Consider the following 17,085-nt stretch of genomic DNA (forward strand, 5'->3'; position numbering starts at 1 on the left):
CCTATGTGAGAGCAGAAACGCGCCGCGCTCACCTGGTGAGACGGTGGTCGCCGTCAAGTGGCTGGTGGTCTGTGGCCACTGCTGGACCAGCAAACTCTCGAGCATAAACTGTGTTGATGTTGACGCAACCACGAGCTCTCTCGCCAAATCGAGGTTGCATCTGACTGAAGCCCTTAACAGACAGCCGAGAAGGGGTAAAAAAAAAAAAAAGAAACCACAGAAAGAGAGGATTCGAACTCTGTGCTCTGTATCTACACTGCGTGACGTATACTACTAAAAGGCGAGCATTTTAACACCTCGAGCGAAATACAGCACTGCCTGCAGATACTTCCGCATCCTATAGTGTTGCCAGATCGTCCAGATGCCAGACTTCGAATTCTAAGGGCCGGTCAGCAGTTATACCGGTACTGTGAAGCGTACACAGCTTCAGCCAGCTGTATCTTGGAAATTTGTGGTAAGGTATTGTGGGACCAAAATGCTGAGATCATCGGTCCCTCAGATGACGCACTACTTAATCTACCTTAAACTAACTTACGCTAAGGACAACACACACACCCATGCCCGAGGGGGCTCGAACCTCCGACGGGGGGAGCCTCGTGGACCGTGACAAGGCGCCAGAGACCACACGGCTACCCCGTGTGGCGCAGCTGTATCTCTTCGACCACTGAAAACTGGAAGCTGTTTTATATGAACTTCTGAATTATAAATCGTGCAATGTCCATGCCAGAGCTTCATCAAATAAGAGGAAATTTTTTGAAGTGCCAGGTTAAAATAAAATGAAAATAAAAACATTATTACAAGAACTCTATTTTTAGATGAAAAGCTCGACTTCAAATCTTCTTTTCAACAGAATTTTTACTCCTGTTAAGGTACTTATCGTATGCTATGACCAGCTTCCAAGGTCCATCCTCACAGAACTCTACCGCATGCAGTTTTAACCAGTCGTGTACTGAACTGGTAACAACATCTTCCTTCTAGCGCTATCCAGAAAGGCTCTTCTTTAAGTGCAAGAACAAGTTACAGCCACTGAGCGCTAAGTCAGGGCTACGCGGAGGGTGCTCACACTGCTCCCACACGTGGCGATGTTATCTCAAGTGCAGCAAAACTATCACTCTACGGAGGATGCCATGCTGTTTGTTTTGGATTCGGTGGCGCAATTTCTTTAAGATCTCAAAATAACTGTGTCCACTACATGCTCCACGTTGCGGCAAATAAATCGGCAACCAAAATACCTTGCATATCTCAAAACACAGTGCACATAATTTTACGGGCTGAAACCATTTACTGGAACTTCAGTTTATAGGGGATACTAAACGATTCGATTCCAAGGACCGTTGTTTTGATTCCGGTGTAACATAAGCAACTTTTGTTAGTCACGAGTGTATGAATGCTGGAAATTTTGGTCGGCCGGTGTGGCCGTGCGGTTCTAGGCGCTTCAGTCTGGACCCGCGTGACCGCTACGGTCGCAGGTTCGAATCCTGCCTCGGGCATGGGTGTGTGTGATGTCCTTAGGTTAGTTAGGTTTACTTAGTTCTAAGTTCTAGGTGACTGATGACCTCAGAAGTTAAGTCGCATAGTGCTCAGAGCCATTTGAACCATTTTTTGGAAATTTGTGGTTAAGTTCCTATGGGATCAAACTGCTAAGGTCGTTGATCCCTAGGTTTACACTCTACTTAATCTAACTTAAAGTAATTAGGCTATGGACAACACACATCCGCGCCCGAAGGAGGACTCGAACCTACGATGGGGGTAGCCGCGCGAACCGTGGCAAGGCGCCTGAGACCGCGCGGCTACTCCGCGGGGCTACGAAAGCTGCGCCCATTGAAATTCGACCCTGAACACTAATCTGTGAAATTTGCGCCCAATATTCCTGGCAATTAGTTGCTCACTCTATTTACACCACGAGTCCTCGCCCAACGAAGACGATCCCTACTCTCGTAGTGGTCTGTTCAGATGCGCTCAAGGTAGGTAGAAATTTAGCAGCCGCCCTGTCCGAGCCCCGTTGACACCGCCATCCAAATGCCCAGGGGCGTAAACAAGCTTCTGATGAAAGAAAAGCAGTCCCAATGGCCGACATGCATACTGTTTCCTAATATAGAATATCATTGTGCATTGTCATCATAGAAAATGTTTGTTATTACGTAATTTTATGATCCACACTGTTTTTTTAAAAGGTTACCTTAGCTAATTTCAGTGATATAGTACATATATATCTTCCACTTGGAAATACTGACGATTTATAAAAAAATTATGAAGATAGTAACTATTCTCGAAAGAACAGATAACATTGATGACCATGCAGGTGACGATTCCCGTAAGAGAACAGTTACTATCTTCATATAAAGATATATAGTTAAAGGCTACCCGGCCATTGACCTTGGTCTGGGCAAGACCTTGGTCTTGGGCAAGTATCTATTAGGAACTTAACGTATGTAGATTGTGGACAGTTGGGAATGTGGGTCTCACGGGAAGCGTGTGAGGGTTAAGTCCCTGCAGCCGCGCTATTCATGTGTGTCCTCGGTGGCTCAGATGGATGGAGTGTCTGTCAGGTAAGTGGGAGATCACGGATTCGAGTCCCGGTCGGGGCACACATTTTCAGCTGTCCGCATCAAGGCATGTCAACAACACCTGTCGGCAGCTGAGGGTTTTTAATTAATTATCATAAAAAATGGTTTTTATGTATTTAAGTCACTTGTGGAGATACTCAAATTAGCGTTAGGAGTGAGAAATGAAACTATATTCAGCTTATTTCACCTCTACACGTATGTAGTACTGGTCTTTTATGTATTTTTGAAACCAATTTCAAGTTTATTATATATACCATATGCTGCTCTAGGAGTACGGGCAGTACATTCTTTCATATTTATTTGAAAGGGTGCTTTGTCAAATAGAAGATATTCTATTTTTAAATTCTATATTCGTATTTTGATTTTGATGCTTTCCATTGTAATTTCTGAAGGTCTAGTCATAATCAGAAATTTTGTGAATGAGTTCGACAGAAGATAAAGTAAACTATGATCAATTCCAAATGCAAAAAATTGTCATTATACAATTAGTTCTTGTTAGACAATCTCCACTCAATTTCATTAGTAGTTGCTGTAAAGGAAAACAGGACATCAGAGTCCTCAGCTCTTCTACACATCCCTATCGGTATCTTCCAGGGCCTCAATGATTCTCTTCCTGCACGTGTCGCAGCTGGCCCGCACTGCAAGAAGTAATTATTCGGGCTTTTGACCGGTAGTCATATTAATGTGGTGGGGTAGCGTACCTGCCAGGAAAGTTGCGGAGTTTGGACAGGAGGATTAGTGGAGCTTTCCTCGACCTTTACTACGCACAAGTGGGCGGAGTTTACAGAACGCCGTTTATACCAGTGACAATGTACCTTACAACATTTTTTCCCTTGGATACAGATAATTTTTTTTCCCTTTTTTGTCAGGGGCGGGCTGGCAGCAACACAAGCGCTGCTCTTCAGCCGAGAGACATAAATACATTTTTTTTTGGTCATCAGTCTACTGACTGGTTTGATGCAGCCCGCCACGAATTCCTTTCCTGTGCTAACCTCTTCACCTCAGAGTAGCACTTGCAACCTACGTCCTCAATTATTTGCTTGACGGATTCCAATCTCTGTCTTCCTCTACAGTTTTTGCCCTCTACAGCTCCCTCTAGTACCATGGAAGTCATTCCTTCATGTCTTAGCAGATGTCTTATCATCCTGTCCCTTCTCCTTATCAGTGTTTTCCACATATTCCTTTCCTCTCCGATTCTGTGTAGAACCTCCTCCTGCCTTATCAGTCCACCTAATTTTCAACATTCGTCTATAGCACCACACCTCAAATGCTTCGATTCTCTTCTGTTCCGGTTTTCCCACAGTCCATGTTTCACTACCATACAATGCTGTACTCCAGACGTACATCCTCAGAAATTTCTTCCTCAAATTAAGGCCGGTATTTGATATTAGTAGACTTCTCTTGGCCAGAAATGCCTTTTTTGCCATAGCGAGTCTGCTTTTGATGTCCTCCTTGCTCTGTCCGTCATTGGTTATTTTACTGCCTAGGTAGCAGAATTCCTTAACTTCATTGACTTCGTGACCATCAATCCTGATGTTAAGTTTTTCGCTGTTCTCATTTCTACTACTTCTCATTACCATAAATAGATAGGAAGACATTTAAAACAATATAAAGAACGTAACATGGCGGAATTTAAAAACAAAAAAAGGCAGAACAGACGAATAGAAGGCATACAAAGCCTCTAGATCGGAGATAAAAATCTAAACAAGTACGGTACACAGAAAACCACACACTACATTAAAAGGCGCCAGGCAAAGTATGGCTGGAGCATAACAATTTGTAGAACGAGTGAACCTGCCACGTGACGGACAGCGTAGCAAGGATAAGTCATGGACGAAAGACAGATCGAGCACACAATTGAAACCACATCACTAGATGACACTGTATAATGACACCAAAACACAGCACTAATGCAGCAAACTGATAACGATTAAAAACTGGTAGGATCTGCAAGGGGGGAGACAAGGGAAATGGGAGGAAGGGGAAAGGAGGCGAGGAGGAGGGGCAAGAAAGGGAGATGAGATGGAGGGGGGGGGGCGCCGAATGAGAGCTGAGGTGGGAAGGGACAGGGGAAGAAGACAGCTGAGGAGGGGGTGCAGAGAATCAGGGAGTGAAGGAGAAAAATCCGCTGTGAGTGATGGAGGGGACAGGAAGAGTGGTGGCTCTGGGGGGGGGGGGGGAGCAAGGCAAGGTTACAGTTGGAAGGAAGGATATACGTCACAGCGAAGTTCAACATCCGGGAGGGAGAGGCGCTGGAAATAGCCCTGATGAAGGAGATGGAGGGTGTGGAGGTGGAGAGAGGGAGAGATACAGCGATAGAGGTGCGGCAATGGGTTGGGGTGGAGGATACGGCTAAATTCAATGCGTTTCTTTTGTACAACTCTGTAGGACTTTCCTAAGTGAGAGTGCACACAACTTCCGATATTGTAAGCGTCTTGTTACAGCTTCGTACAGAACACTTCCTGAATTTGAAGAAAAGCATGAAGAAATGATGACATCATGATATCCATTTTTTATTGACTTTCCGCACCAGGGCATGAGTAAGGTTTGAAAAGTTCTCGGAATCACCACAAGAGGTCAGCGTTAGCGCAACGAGTTGTTCACATGATATTCATTGGACTGTTGCCCGTAAACACGTGCCACGCCAGTGCCCTTGGAAGAGAGCTGTGGCGGTGACGTGATTCTGTTGTTGTTCCCGCATAGTGATTTGCCAAGATGAAAAAAAAAGATTCGAGCAGTGATTAAGTACTTCGTAAAGAAATGTATGAAAGCAAAGGGCATTAATGGCGATTTCCAGACTACACTGGGGGACTCTGCTCCTTCATATTCAACTTTTGCCAATTGGACAAATGAATTTAAATTCGGTCGGCAGAGCTTAGATGATGATCCGCCCAGTGGTCGGCCAAGGTGTGTCGCTACTCCAGAAATCATTGCACAAAATGGTCAAGTAGGATCGCCGATTGAAAGTGCATGAAATTGTTCACGCTTGGCAGATGTCATCTGAAAGGGTACATCACATTTTAACTGAAGAATCAGAAACGAAAAAAAAATTATCTGCAAGATGGGTGCCGTGACTCTTGACGCTGGATCAAAAACGCGCCCGCACACATGTGCCGTCGCCATGGCAAAATTACACGAAATAAGGATTTAATTGTTGCCACATCCGCCTTATTCACATGATATGGCTCCGTCAGACTGACTGAAAATTTTTCTTGGTGGACGAAGATTCACTTCAGACGAAGAATTGATAGCTGGATTTGACAACTATTTTTCAGACATGGAGGAAACTCATTTTAGAGATGGGATCAGGGCACTGGAACATCGTTGGACCAAGTGCATTAATCTACAAGGAGACTGCATTGAAAAATAAAAAAGTTTGAGTGATGTAAGTACTTTTTTTCTATTCCGTTTCGAGAACTTTTCAAACCAGCCTCGTACTTCGTTTCATATCGTGTACATTTCTGCAACCATCTTAAAATGCTCTTCGCCATATTCTAACTCTTCTAGCGCTCATAGCGTGTTCACCACACATTTCACTAATCTGCTGACGAATTTTTAGCTTTCATGTCTCTTCCATTTAAAAAACAGAAGAGCGCGTATTTCAAAATCGGTGGAATTTTAAATCGGCTCAGTCATATTAAAAAAAGTGTAAATGAACGTTAATTAAATCGAAAGCTATCGCTTATGTGTTTGTGGATAAGTAACAATTGGAGATACTTTACGAGCATGCGCAGTACGGCAGCTGCAGAGCTCCAGTGGCAATATTTCAGAACGGTACTTATTTTAAAAATGCGCCTCGTATTTACTATTTCCCCTGAAGCCCACTGTGTGGATAAACGATCAGAAGTTGATGACGTGGTTGGCAGATATCGGGGGAGCGACTACGATGTGTTTACGGTCACATGACAAAACTAGGGCAACTGTTACTTATAAGATGACCTCACCTGGTCCCAAGTGGCTCGTGGGTTGCTCTTGCACAGACTGGTGATCGGCGACTACGCCACGACGGCCACAGATAGGTCCACAAGAGCGTCCTTGTCTCGCGTTTATCGCGCCTGATAAATGGATCACGGCCACTGTGAGGCTGGAGTGGCATCGAGTGATCTCTGCTGCTTGTCGCCTGTCAAGAAAAATCTCGTGCCGAGGACGATAACCATGCCAGATTGATTTATGCCTTTTGAAGTAATACTGCAACCTTTTTTTCCGGAAATATTTTCCGTATAACAGAAAACAAGTTCATGCAGTAGGCTAATACGGGAACCGCATGACAATCCAATTTTTGTACACATATTGGGTCTACAACTTCGCTTCCGCAGTTTTGCAATAGACGGCAGTAGCGGCAAAGGGGCTCAGGTGATCGGTCACAGGTGTAATATAATAAGCTTAGGCACCTGTAAACATGATGCCATAAAAATATTAGTCGATTTGTGATTGCATAATAAGGTTATTCTCGATTTAGTACGTCAACTTACGTACCCATTTCTCGCCATTTGCGGGAGGTTTTAATTTTTTGCTTTAACATGAAGGAATCTCCGGCTGTGGTTCTTAAACGTGCAGAGAATGTTTTCAACGCCTTAACAACGGTGCTTTTGATGTTGAAGACCGGCATGGCAGTGGAAGACAGAACGTTTTCGTAGCTACTGAAGCAGACGAAGACAGTCACAGGACATCATTAACGAAAGCAACAGATGCGTTCGAGTGCAGCACTGATACACAAACAACCACAATACAGCGATGGACACGTAAAGGTAATTTTGCAGCAGGTCAGTGTTCGACCCCATGTCGCAAAACCCGTCATACTATACATGGAAACGTTGAAATGAGAAGTCCTATCCCTCCCACCGTATTGTCCATACGTTGCTCTCTCTGACTACCACCTTTTTCGATCAGTGGCATACAGTCTGGCTGACCAGTCCTTCCGATCGTATGAACAAGTGCAAAATTGAATCGATTCAAGGATCCCCAAAAGACGCCCAGTTCTTCCGCCACGGGATTCGTATGCTATCCGAAAGATGGGAGAATGTAGTGGCCAGCGATTGGCAATATTATGAATCATAATTTTGTTGTAAGTTTTTCAGAATAAAGCCCCGAATTTCGAGAAAAAACGGCGGAAGAAAAGTTGTAGACCTAGTATATATATTTTTATATTTGCGGTACATCAAGATCGGAACTCAAACATCAATCAGCGAAAGCAGTTCATTGCAACTTTCAAAAATTCTCCAGAAAATTGACTCTGAAGTTTCTCGACCGTCTTTAGTATGATAAAGCAACGCCGATTTTTCTCTATGCCCCACAGCAAACCAGATGAAACGCAAAGACTTAAATTGGAAGACGGTCTGATCATATTTTGCAGACAAACCCTTAAGCTAAATGTTCAGCACAGCAGATTACATGTTCATAGATGATTTGACGCCGACAGCTGCGCGACATCACAGGGAGGTTGCTCCACAGTCGCAGGTCTGTGGAAACGAATAAAATTTAAATCAGCAGGATTGCTATCAGTGACTGTTGGCAAAATAAACAGCAAGAAAATAGTGTACATGAACGTCAAGTCGTTTCCAACATCCAAGACAAGATCACTCACGTGGTTCATATATTGTTTTATAAACTGCATCGGCAACAAGGGAGGAGTGTCTACTTACGAATGACTTGAAACAACACATGAAGAACGATAAACACGAAATCCTCAACAGTAATGGAAAAGAGAAAAGTTGTGACCATTTATACATTTCATTTAAATGCTGTATTTAAAGTTAATGTAAATGTTTGGTGTTTGCTGTTGCTCAATAAATTCATATAGAAAAAGTGTAGTGTGGCTGTGAGTTTGGTTTCCAACCGTGGAAACATTTTAAGCAGCGGTGCATCTCCATGAACATTTTTCTGAGGCGTAAAATACCTAAGCATGAGAAAGAATTTAACTAGCAATTTTGTTTCAAATTTAAACAATCTTTTACAAAAGATCAGTGATGTAGGATTTATATACTCGTATGAAATGAAAACCGTATTCTTGTGTGGGATATGTAATTAGAAATAAGACATGCAATTTTCATAATAACAGCAATTAGATATGTGTTAGTTAGCATATATTTGATGAATTTTGTATTGAAATGACAGTTATTCGAATTGAACGGAAGGAAGACCAAAAAATAGTCGCAACAATACTCGAACCATCGATTACGTGTCTCTAACACTACTGATTTTTTCCCATCTTCACGGAATTGCTAGCAGAAAATGCACCTCTGTTTAAAAATTTAAATCAGCCAGGAATCGAAACTAAAACTCCTGCTCGCAGGCGAACATTCTTCCACGTAGGCACACAGCCAATAGGTGAACAGCAACCTTGCTTTAGCATATTAAGGACGGTCGGAAAATTTCAAATCCGATTTTCTCGAGAATTTTTGAGAATTGCGCCGAACTATTTTGTGGGATGAATCTGTGAGTTCTGAATTCCGTTTACTATAGGTATAAAAAAATAGAAACCAGATTCTCGCGTTGTCCTCTTACGGACACCTTCTCATTTCACTTGTCACGTCAAATCTGGATAAAATCTTGAGCATTCGACGAAATCCTCGAATAGGTTTCATCAGGAGCAACTGACTGCCGTGGTTGCTATTATAATGAACATTTGTAGCCCATAGGCGGATTGTGCCAGGTCGTCGTACGTCATCACTACGTCATTCTGTCAGAGACTGTCTCCGCATAGGCCCTAATCCGGCGGTCTCATACGAAGAAACTGCATATACTTTTCGTCAGCTTGAGAAGCTGCGCGACATATTCGGAGTTACGGAGCAAATTAGCGCTACTGCAACGTTGTCGAGGTGAAGAGACTGTACCAAAGTTTGCCGTGGTTAAACATCACATAAAATGGGTCAACATCTCAGCGCACACAATTTTCATCATCCAGTCCAGAAGAGTGGCGTTCTAAATACATTAAGCGAAGTGTCGACGCTGGAGAAGACAGGGAAATTCTCTGAATAGTTTATGTTCCTCCGAGAGCGCTCGCACCAGCAATACAGTCGTTGAAGCGGAAGTGGGGGCAGTTTCTTTGAACTGCCACATCTGTTCGTCTGCCTCATCAGCCTCCAAGACGAGTTTGTGCATCCCTCACTTTTTAAACAGTGTATGCTGTTTTACGGACTACTGTCATATTAGAGGGTTTTATTTTGCTCCTGGTGGCCACATAACCACTGAACGTCCGAGTACGTCAGCTACAACAAAAAAAAAATATGTTTATTCATTCTTTGATGCTTCTGAACAGTTACGCCGACAAATCACTTCGAAAGAGATGTACAACATACAGAATGTAGATAATATAATATAGAACTTTGGGTCTTAATTATGAACAAAAAAATTAAAATCTTATGTTATTATTCCATACATCTCATCACTCATCACTACCCCACTCACACTACTTCACGCACTTAACTTCGCCCAAACATTGTTGCAGTTCAACATATTTCTGGGTATCTGACTGCGTGCAACAATGAAAATAGAGAAGGAAAACAACATAGTTATCCATGTCACACATCTCCCTGGTCAAAGCAGGAGAGCCGTGTCAGTGCAAGTAACTTATACACTCCTCAGCGCCTTAGAAACTGACACCACCATCTTCTCGTCAGCTAATTAATTGTATCAACTATTTATGTATTCTCTGTTTCTACAAAGTTGTGTGTGTGTGTGTGTGTGTGTGTGTGTGTGTGTGTGTGTCCTAATATGAGATAGAACATCTCTGGATTAACAGTCACAACTGCTACGCCTAGACTAAGGTTGAGGTTGAGTCCTGTATTCATCTATCGAACGCGTAATAAAAGCAATATTAGGGCATGGATGTGAAAAGGGGGAAACCCAGAGTGTTTAGAAATAACACGATGCGGTTGGAATAACTAAAGAACCTCGAGACTGCGCTTTTAGTGTTAACTGCGATCAGGCATTCAAAAGGTTACCGGATGCGGTCGTAAAGTTAAAGAATGCCAGACGTAATGACGCTGTTTACAACATTCCACGCCCCTCATATTGTCTACCATCCAACCACAATGTTGGTTGCTAGTTGCAACAAGGCAGTTCTTGTGGTCTTCAGACCTAACACTGCTTTGATGCAGTTCTCCACGCTAATCTGTACTGAGCAAGCCTCTTCCTCTAAACTATCTTTGTTTCGTAGTTAGGTACATAAAAGATCTCTGCCTGTGACATTAAAACCACTCCCGGCTCTGACATAAACGGATTTCCTTAGTTTTGTGTTTTCGTGTACAATAACATTTATGTTGTGCATTCTTGGCGTATTTTCCTATCGATTGAGGGATTCGATTGAGCATTATATCACTTCTTCATCTGTCATCAAAAGAGGAAATCGATGAAAACAAAATTTGAAACGCCTCTGGCCTATCGTCAATCCCGGCTAGAAGTTGGACGAAATTGTAAGAATTCGTGTAGCGCTTATAAGATAATTCTGAAGAGGCTAATGAAAGATGGGTTTACATTAGCTTTTTCGATTCCCATACGTCATTTCACGGCAATATCTAATATTCTCACCCCAGTTGTATCACGTCCAGATTCGCAGTGTAGTAACTGCCTATCGAATGTGAAAATGCTATTTTGTTATTAAGAGGAAGTAATTCTAACAAAAAGTATATTACAGAGTTTTTTTTCAATGAGAAAGGCTGAAACGTATTTTTTATGTACGAGAAGACTAACCATATCAAATAACCAATTTTGGTTAATATCGAACATTGGTGTCTCAGATATCTCTGAATTTTTTTATTTGGCAGTAGCTGTGTAGTTCAAAACTACTGAAAATTCTAACAGGTATTGGACATGCATGTTGTTTGCTTTATGGTTTCAAAATGTTATAAATTTTCCAAAACTATTGAAGCTGTAAGCTTGACTCTTGTATAATTTTAAAGCTCTAAAATTGGATACGCCGTGAGATTTATCTTATCCTGCAACAATACCAGAAATATTGGATTTTCAAAATATCAAAAACACTACATTTCTTTGTCAGAAAATATGTTTGTTTCTTCCGGATATGTGTTTGCATCAAATACAAAAACAGAAAAAAGGATTGGTGGAAAGGGATATCAGTTTTTGAATAGAGTACTGCACCGCAGTGATTTCTCTTTGCAGTTCATATTACAAGGAATGGTCAACAACTAACAAATAGGGAATCCTTGTTTTAGCTTTTCCTTTCTAGTAGATGATAGTTACACCACTGTATATTTTACAGACGTCTTTGCATTTATGTGACGGATACTCTTTACCTCTGAAGTGTGAAATATTCATTTCGTTACTTGGGGCCTACTGGTGTCAAAAAGTAGACGTAACGGAAAGTGCGTTTGAAAGTAGTTAACCACAGCTTCCGTTGCTAGAAAATGTTTAAAAATTGAGGTAAACCAGTTTTCTTGCTACACAAAGTAACACATAAGAGGTAAAAGTTGCCATGATCTATGATTTTGCTGAATACAGTTCGTATTTTCATCATTGTGCATTAATAATGGAACTTTCAGTCCCAGTTGAAAACAGACTTGATTTAAAGGGCTAAACTTGTCGTCGACTTACATAAAGCACATATCGGCAACTAGAGCGGCCTTTCATTGTTACCTTGTTTGTGCCTCAATACAAAATCCAGTTCTAGCACTGCATATTCAACCAAATCATGTTGCATCTTTCAGTTGTGTCGTACAATGACGGAAGTAATGAACTGAAACATCACAATTACCTCTCAGGATCAAAGGAAAAATTCTCTAACATTAAAAATATATTCTATTTTTCTGGTGGTAGTGCAGTACTACACATAAAACGAATCCTGACGTATGCCTTCAAATGATTGAGAATATGTGGAGTGTGACAATTTTCGCACAACACATTATAAATATGATTGCATTGGATTTGGTGGCGCTGTCAAAAGACTTTCTACTAAACCAAGTCTACAAAGACTATTCGAAAGAAAATCGTGGCCCCAGGCAGCTGTATGACTTCGCTCGAAAAACCATTTCTAACATTCATTTTGAATTATGTACAATAGGGGAATACAAACATTAATAAACATAAAATTCAATTAAAATCTGTCAAATACTTCAACTTGACGTTCAATGAAAATTACTGGCGTTTGTTAATAAAATCTCGTAATTCCTTTATGTAATATAATATTCTTAACTTAACATCTCACAAGAACCAACTTGAGTGCGAGGTCGCAAGTTCAGTCTTGAAAGTGTTGTGTTAACAATTTTGGCAGGAAATTTTAGCTTCTAATGACTCATCATACGCATGAGGAGGGCGACAGAAAATGAGTGTTCGTGAGGTTCAGACATCAACTTTCTATGGGATGTTTGCATCACACTTCAGAGAATGGACATCGTCGACATTCAAGAAATGTTCAAACAAATCATTAACTCGCACCGTGAACATCGAATGAAAAAAGGCGCGCAACAGTGATCACAATGGTTCGTACCATCGAAATCGAAGGCGAACTCCTAGACACGGGAAAAAGAAACACCCAGAGTCTGAATTTGTCCACTAGTTCCAGGTGGCATGAATTGCGATATCACACAATTTTCAGGAACGAAAAAATGAAATGATTGTGTGGCGTTGAAGGCCCCAACCAGGGAAGTTCGCCCGCCGGGTTGCAAGACTTATTTCAGATGATGCCACATTGGGTGATTTGCATGTCAATGATAATGGGAGGATGATGACAACAGAATAAAAATATCTAACCGAGCTGACAATCGAATCCGGACCTGCTACATGGTAGGCAAACATGCCATCACTGAGCCAAGCAGGCGGACTTTCAGAAACGGTAGTTTTCTCTAAAGGAATATGACTTTTGTACGCAGACCAGGAATCAAGCAAAAGTAAATTTATCTCATATACAAATTTTCGGACCGATTCCACAGTTTGCTGTGCATCGTCTGGTTGACACTTTGTTCGTTTTCCAATTCTATAGCACTGTCTGAAGTTATGCAACCATCTACTGGTTCCCTTGAAATCATTGTAATCCATGTCGTCCGAACGTAGTAGGTCACTATTATGCACATCTTGTTAATACAGGGTGTTTCAAAAATGACCGGTATATTTGAAACGGCAATAAAGACTAAACGAGCAGCGATAGAAATACACCGTTTGTTGCAATATGCTTGGGACAACAGTACATTTTCAGGCAGACAAACTTTCGAAATTACAGTAGTTACAATTTTCAACAACAGATGGCGCTGCGGTCTGGGAAACTCTATAGTACGATATTTTCCACATATCCACCATGCGTAGCAATAATATGGCGTAGTCTCTGATTGAAATTACCCGAAACCTTTGACAACGTGTCTGGCGGAATGGCTTCACATGCAGATGAGATGTACTGCTTCAGCTGTTCAATTGTTTCTGGATTCTGGCGGTACACCTGGTCTTTCAAGTACCCCACAGAAAGAAGTCACAGGGGTTCATGTCTGGCGAATAGGAAGGCCAATCCACGCCACCTCCTGTATGTTTCGGATAGCCCAAAGCAATCACACGATCATCGAAATATTCATTCAGGAAATTAAAGACGTCGGCCGTGCGATGTGGCCGGGCACCATCTTGCATAAACCACGAGGTGTTCGCAGTGTCGTCTAAGGCAGTTTGTACCGCCACAAATTCACGAAGAATGTCCAGATAGCGTGATGCAGTAATCGTTTCGGATCTGAAAAATGGGCCAATGATTCCTTTGGAAGAAATGGCGGCCCAGACCAGTACCTTTTGAGGATGCAGGGACGATGGGACTGCAACATGGGGCTTTTCGGTTCCCCATATGCGCCAGTTCTGTTTATTGACAAAGCCGTCCAGGTAAAAATAAGCTTCGTTAGTAAACCAAATGCTGCCCACATGCATATCGCCGTCATCAATCCTGTGCACTATATCGTTAGCGAATGTCTCTCGTGCAGCAATGGTAGTGGCGCTGAGGGGTTGCCGCATTTGAATTTTGTATGGATAGAGGTGTAAACTCTGGCGCATGAGACAATACGTGGACGTTGGCGTCATTCGGACCGCAGCTGCAACACGGCGAACGGAAACCCGAGGCCGCTGTTGGATCACCTGCTGCACTAGCTGCGCGTTGCCCTCTGTGGTTGCCATACACGGTCGCCCTACCTTTCCAGGACATTCATCCGTCACGTTCCCAGTCCGTTGAAATTTTTCAAACAGATCCTTTATTGTACCGCTTTTCGGTCCTTTGGTTACATTAAACCTCCGTTGAAAACTTCGTCTTGTTGCAACAACACTGTGTTCTAGGCGGTGGAATTCCAACACCAGAAAAGTCCTCTGTTCTAAGGAATAAACCATGTTGTCTACAGCACACTTGCACGTTGTGAGCAGCACACGCTTACAGCAGAAAGACGACGTACAGAATGGCGCACCCACAGACTGCGTTGTCTTCTATATCTTTCACATCACTTGCAGCGCCATCTGTTGTTGAAAATTGTAACTACTGTAATTTCGAAAGTTTGTCCGCCTGAAAATGTACTGTTGTCCCAAGCATATTGCAACAAACGGTGTATTTCTATCGCTGCTCGTTTAGTTTTTATTGCCGTTTCAAATATACTGGTCATTTTTGAAACACCCTGTAGTATCGAGCATCGTTGAAAAGCACAAACACTAGTTTTTGTAGTAAGTTGGCCTTGTCCTCTTTTTAGGACTTATGCACTAACCAGTCATGTTGCTGATGACCTATTCGAAATCTGTTAATAACTTTTTTTACTATGTTGCGTATGATCTTCCATGTACATAATTATGTTTAGTATCCATTCCTTGGACAACGATTGTCCTTTGCTACATTTCCCTGGAGACGTGATTTGTGGCTCCCTGTCCGATAAGGATGACAACTACATGGCTTCACACCTGTTTTAATATCACTTTGATTTGTGAAGTATGTACCGTCATCACCGTACTCCTCATGTGTACTGTCCGCACAATCGACCGTGTACATCACACTATTTCATATTGCACAAAAGGTAATGTTTCATGTGCCACTTCTTTCTTACCCTATGAAATTCCTTGGGTTCCTATCTGACGAAATGTAAACTTCGGTAACTGTTGTAAATATTTTGCGAATGTTTGTTTTGTTTATCGTTGCCATTGTTCTGCTTTGTATCAACACCACTAGCCCTGTAGCAAAGTTGTCAGTTACTCGTCGACTATGCTCTTCAACTACGCTCCGTATAGCCTCATGCTGTGCTCACCAACGCATATCTTCAGCCTCTTTTGTACTATTGTATTTGTATGATAGACAATATGTGGAGCGTAGAATGCTGTAAACATCATTGGCCTTTTGCGACCTCACACTCAAGGGATTCTCTGTCAGTAACCAGTCCCTTCTCCATTATCAAATTTAAACCATTGTTTATGAGTACATACATGAAAACCAGAATATTTTAAAAATACGAAAGGGGGATTTTCTAAAGTATATTTTTCGAATTTTAGTAAAAATCAAATAAATGTTGTGTTCCATATGAAATCGATGCTAAACTGAAACGTTTATAATAAAATAAGCTTCGCCTTCCTAGGATTAAATTTTGAAGGTGTAGATAGAGTCGTTTATGGCAATCTAAAAAAAAGAGCAATTTTTATTTCTAGAAATTTGAAAAACAAATGATACATGCCTCGAAAGAGCACCGAAATTTTAAACTTTTTGTTTACACTGTGATGGATAGCACTGTCTGTACATACAAGAAGATGACAAACAAGTGTCTGCCTCTAAGAAGCGCAAACCTTTGGTTGAACTGTTACAGAGTCCCCGAAATGAGAATATGTGACATGATAAAGCATATGAATATAACTTAGAAGGCTAAAAAAATTATATGTGAAGTCAGCAGATTATTTTCAATAAGTATAGGTAATTAAAAAAAAAGTAACGAACTTCAAAAATGCCACTATCACTTTTTTGAGTATTTATTCAGATAACCGGTTTTGTTGCCATCTTTTGATCTTATGTGCTACACTTCAAGGAATCTTATCCATCGGTACAATCATTTGCGTCACATAAGAAAACGACATATCAAGAACATGCGTGACATAGCACATCGCCATCTCAAATGTAAAACAGTCCTTACATAATATATCAGACAGTGCATCGAATATGTTATATGTGATCCATTGTGTATGGTATTTCTATAATGATTGTTTTACGTTTGACATTCTGATATACTATGCCATACATGTCCTTCCTATGTATTTTTATTATGTGACACAAATGATCGTACGCGTGGATGAAATCATTCAGTACTAGTTGGAGGCACCTTTAATCTGCCGACATAGGTTGGGATCTCTATGGATTCATTGTGGGGGGGTACAGACAAAGTCATGCGAAATACTTTTGAACGTTTTCTGAAAACCGTCTTGAGCAGCTAGCTCAGCTGTCCATACATCACGGAAATACCTTAGACCTTCTAGCTACAAATACACTGGATCTTATCGGCAATGTTAGTATACTAACGAGGATTAGCGATCATGACATCATTATAGCAACAATTGTTCCGGCGTAACGACAAGCGCCTGCATG

General features: G+C 41.6%; 1 protein-coding gene across 1 annotated transcript in view; it reads right to left on the reverse strand.

Moving 5' to 3' along the window:
• Nucleotides 1-6,557, reverse strand: part of LOC126419207 (UDP-glycosyltransferase UGT5-like) — a 43,226-nt gene extending 36,669 nt beyond the window's left edge. Inside the window, exon 1 of the mRNA XM_050086343.1 lies at nucleotides 6,512-6,557. The gene's annotated coding sequence lies outside the window, so the exon portion shown is untranslated. The remainder of the gene's footprint in view (nucleotides 1-6,511) is intronic.
• Between the last annotated feature and the right edge of the window lie 10,528 nt (nucleotides 6,558-17,085).

The sequence above is a fragment of the Schistocerca serialis genome, chromosome 9 (genome assembly GCF_023864345.2).
Source record: "Schistocerca serialis cubense isolate TAMUIC-IGC-003099 chromosome 9, iqSchSeri2.2, whole genome shotgun sequence".
Lineage (NCBI taxonomy): Eukaryota > Metazoa > Arthropoda > Insecta > Orthoptera > Acrididae > Schistocerca > Schistocerca serialis.